The sequence below is a fragment of the Sander lucioperca genome, chromosome 12 (genome assembly GCF_008315115.2).
Source record: "Sander lucioperca isolate FBNREF2018 chromosome 12, SLUC_FBN_1.2, whole genome shotgun sequence".
Classification (NCBI taxonomy): Eukaryota; Metazoa; Chordata; class Actinopteri; order Perciformes; family Percidae; genus Sander; species Sander lucioperca.
The window spans coordinates 21,577,785-21,582,758 of record NC_050184.1 but is presented as its reverse complement, the minus strand read 5'-3'; the positions used below and the strand labels follow the sequence as shown (position 1 = coordinate 21,582,758).

The window sequence follows — 4,974 nt, the reverse complement described above, 5'->3', positions numbered from 1 at the left end:
ATAGTTCAGATTTTTCTTCAAATGCTATAAAATTGAAAGAGAAAAATGCCCATAATTCAATGAAAGTAGTGAACTGATCCTTAATTTTACTTAGGGTTAAGTGTGATAATTAAAAAATACATAAAAAATGTAAACGTAATCATCTTCTGTGTAACTTCTCTGTAGTATAATGTAATAATGTTTACTTTTTAACATAATATTTGAAAATCCTTGGCATTTTAGCATGTTAACCTGTGTTAGCATTTGTTAGCATATATTGGCATGTGCTAGTATGTGTTAGCATGTTAGCCTATCACAGTCATTTGTTTGCTTTCCTCACTGTCATTTTTCTGCTGATCAGCCAATCACATGGGTAGAAACTTGGACAGATGTCGCTGCCACTAGAACCTAAATATAGGTTGTAGCTGCTGCTTGAACAAACAAGTTATGTGGACCTTTTTTGGGAGAGGACAGTCTCTTTATTTTGCCTTTGTATCCCACTTTCATCTTAGTTTTACAAATATAAAAGATATTATTGGGTCTGATACTTTTTAGGTTGTTATTGAACACAGGAAACACAGAGATCAGTAGAGGGCGCTGCTACATCAGTTTTACCAGAGCCGTATATTAGAGAGAATTTGGCCAACTAGGGAATCAAATGTTCTGAGCTATCCCGTTATGCGATTGGTTCCGAGATGGTCACGTGTTTCATGGACTCCATGTTTGATACCAACATTCATCTGATTCCCATTCACATAGTGCAGGGAATAGTGGAAAGATTTAATAAATTATTTTAAAAAATGACATAAATCACTGAAAAATAAATGACAATGAAGTGAAAGACAGGGAAGCAGCAAGAGATTTCACAAGTTCCCCGTGAACCAAAAAGGTCAAAAGTATGGGAGCTGAAGGTGAAAAGAGCAAACTGGAGGGCAAGTGACTGTATTCATTATTGTGTGAGGTAAATGTCAATTTCTCTCTTCGATTTCTGATAACAAATTACATAGGACAAATATAGTAATACCATCGTAAATGAAGTTTGCCTTATGCTAGCGTTATCTTTTTCGCTAGCACTTCATGTACCTAAATGCTTAGAAATGCTTGTGATCTTGCCGTAGTCATGACTTGAATTTAAGCTAGTCTGACTTCAATTGTCATCTGTGACTCAGATGTAATATACTGTGACCATGCAGGCATGTCATTTATGTTGATTTAGATCACCAAATATTATTAATATATAACTTAGCATCGGTTACAACTAAATTATTATTGGCAGCGTGATAACGTTATCGTCCAGTCCTACCGCGATTTACACCTGACCAAACGCACTTTTTACCCGTATGCTGTCAGTTGCATTATCATTGTCTTATCGCGTATATTGTCAAAAGACTGTGAGTAACTTTGTTTAGAGTTCAGTTGCTAGTCATGACGTTTTTGGAAGTACAGAAATTGTGTGTTTGTAGCGCAAGTAAGTTACTGAATGCCCTTCTGTATTTGGCCTGTCTTCCCCCCTGACGTGGTCACTCACTACAATCGGCATTTTTTAGAGGCTCATTTACGATATAGAAGGTAAATATACACTGGAATATTTCCGTAAGGTCCTTTTACATATTGACAAACGTTGATAATAACATGTATATGCCTGTTTATGGTGAAAATAAGCGATTTATTTAAAAATAGCATATTCGCCCCAAAGGGTGAATCTGATGATGGTATCCAATATGGCGCCCATGATTTGAGTTGGCCAAACTCTCTCTAATATACGGCTCTGAGTTTTACTCCTGCTTCTGTCCTGCACACACCACCAAACCCCGGAGCAGACACGGGACCAAACCCCAGAGCAGACACGGGACCAAACCCCAGAGCAGACACGGGACCAAACCCCGGAGCAGACACGGGACCAAACCCCGGAGCAGACACACCACCAAACCCCGGAGCAGACACACCACCAAACCCCGGAGCAGACACACCACCAAACCCCGGAGCAGACACACCACCAAACCCCGGAGCAGACACACCGCCAAACCCCGGAGCAGACACACCGCCAAACCCCGGAGCAGACACACCGCCAAACCCCGGAGCAGACACACCGCCAAACCCCGGAGCAGACACACCGCCAAACCCCGGAGCAGACACACCACCAAACCCCGGAGCAGACACGGGACCAAACCCCGGAGCAGACAGAACACTGACACAGACGCGTCGTTTTAGGTGTAACCTCTTGTAACTCCCCCTAGTGGCCAATGTTTGCAGAATTCGTTGGCTAGCCTCAGAGTGCCATGCCAAACAAGAACCTACATTTTTTGCGTTGAAATTTTTTTTTTTTGTAGCTAACTCACAAATTTGTTCATACATTATTTCTGCACTTCTGAACAGAGCAAAATTCTTTTGATAACTTTTTGTCAGCTCCATCTGGAGATACAATGTGCCAAATTTCGATAAAAGTCTAGGCGGAAATGGGCGTGGCCTATATCAGGACATCCAGCTCCATTCAGGGAACTCGTGAATGTACGTTTTTTTTTCTGCTAATGCTCCACCTAGTGGCAGAAGTGTGTCATTCGTTGTGTACGAGGTCCCTGCAGGGTTCTGGACCACCGCCCCACCATGCATGGTTTAGGCTGTAGCAACACTTTTATCTCCTGAAAAATAATAATAATCTTAGTGATAACAATAGGGTTCCCAGCACTGCTTGTACTGGGATCCGTGTTGGCTTGCATACGTGGATCCCAGCCCCCTCGGGCTTCCCTAACAAACAGCAGAGCAGCCAGCAGGTGGTTGCTTTGTTTAAGGTGATGCCTCCCACCACCATCAGGGTTTTCCCTCTATTTACTGTAAGAGATTTGTTCTGCCGTTATAGTAAGTGTGATATTAATGGAAAAAATACATTAAAAATGTAAACGTAATCATCTTCTGTGTAATTTTTTCTTGGACCCTGATGGGAATATTTTCAGTGATGTAGCTATAACTATGTGGGCTGAAAGAACCTTGATGTGAAGTTAAGATTTTTCATAAGCTTTGGGTAATGCAATTTCAGTAAACAGTAGCTTCATTCAGCTTATGTGTGTTATGTAAATAAATGTAAGCGATGTGATACAAGTAGCTCTTGGCCACTTTTGTTATTTTAAAGTAACCCTAAGATGAAGAAAGGTTGGAGACCCCTGGTCTTCACTAATGATCAAATGTGTTTCATTATGTTTCTATTAAGTGTGATATTAATGAAAAAATACATAAAAATGTAAACATAATCATCTTGTGTATAACTTCTCTAGGGCATAATGTAATTATGTTTAATCACCAATAGTTACTTCACTGTACTAATGCTAAAGGTGTTGGGACAGCAGCTCTGGTTGTAGATGCAGTGAGGACGCCCCCTGCTGGTTAATGTTGAGAACAGCAGCTCCCTCCTCTATATCACTAACTCAATCAGACCAGGTTATACAGAAATACATTTATTTTGATTTTACTAAGTTTAATGTTTTTAAGGATTTCAAATGTGGTGTTCAGTAAATACAAGGCTGTGATTAATTCTGATGTTTTTAATGCTTAATAATTAGTATATATATGGCTTTATGATAACAATCAACCTTCTGTTCTTCTGCTGATGAAATCACATGTTAACTGATGCTGTTTTCTGTGAATTATTAATAAAATCTCGCTTGATGAAACATCTGCTCTGAGTGTCTTCACTGGGTCATCTGCTAAATATTCTTCAATAAACATCTGTTTTAACATAATATTTGAAAAACCTTGGCATGTTAGCATGTTAACATGTGTTAGCATTTGTTAGCATATATTGGCATGTTAGCATGTCAGCATTTGTTAGTATGTTAGCATGTGTTAGCATGTGTTAGCATGTTTGTTAGCATGACAGTTTTTTTAGCATATATTGGCATGTTAGTCTATGTTAGATTGTTCGCAAGCAAGTCTAAGCATGTCTTAGCTGTTAGCATGTATTACATTACATGTCATTTAGCTGACGCTTTTATCCAAAGTGACTTAATCGTTAATCTATTCTCAAAGTTGGGTTGGGAGCTGGGTCTATACTATGCAAGCTATGATGACTTTCACCTTGATATTTTAGCGCGGATGTATACCTAGCCGAATTGCACTGTAGGGGGCGAGAACGAGTCTTCGAACCTGTGTGTATGCCTACTGTGAAATTACCACATCAAACGTGACGTGCTAACATGGATGCAGCTATGAAGCCGCCGGGTTTGCTTCAGGGAAAATTTATTTTTAAGAATCTTCACAATGGAAACCTCAACAAGACTAAAGTTGTTTGCACCTTGTGCAATGCGGAATTAGTTTACTGTAGGAGTTCTTCCAGTCTCAAGTACCACCTAAACGCAAAGCATCCCTTAGCTAATGCGGAAGATGCCGGGCCAAGCACTGATGTAGCGCAGGGGAAGAGTCGTCGTCAAACTACTTGAGTGCAACCGAGGCAAGCCCGTCAGCACAGCTCTATCAGCCAAGCTAACTAATCTCCTCGCTCAGTGGATTGCCACCAGCTGCCGGCCCATCAGCGTGTTTGAAGATGATGGGCTCGAGCTTGTTCTCCAGGCGGCCACAGGTGACCCATCTTACAAACTACCTGCGAGGCGAACTATCATGAGGAGAATACATGACCAGCACGCCGCAGAGAAAGCTGCAAAAGATGAGAAGATGGTAGAGGCGAGGTGTGTAGCACTGACTGGGGACCATTGGACATCTGTCAACAACGATAACTACCTCGGCGTTACTGTACACCTCATCGATGCCAGCTGGGAACTTCACTCCTTCGCTTTAGGTAGGCTACGTTATGTAATTTTAAATTACATAATTTAATTTAATTACTTAGCCTGTTAATTACCACGACACCATGAATTACCACCACATTATGTTTGCTTATTGATGCTAGTTGTTTACTACTAGTAGTGAACTTATTCTGATCTACTTTGTCTGTCCGTTAGGTGTGATGAAAACAGAAGTTATCTCAGGAGCGTCACTTTGCAGAAG

General features: G+C 40.8%; 1 protein-coding gene across 1 annotated transcript in view; it reads left to right on the top strand.

Moving 5' to 3' along the window:
• LOC116059194 overlaps positions 1-5 on the top strand; it is a 7,281-nt gene extending 7,276 nt beyond the window's left edge. The window contains exon 5 of the mRNA XM_031312147.1: positions 1-5. This exon is cut by the window's left edge and continues 524 nt beyond it. The gene's annotated coding sequence lies outside the window, so the exon portion shown is untranslated.
• Positions 6-4,974: the final 4,969 nt, after the last annotated feature.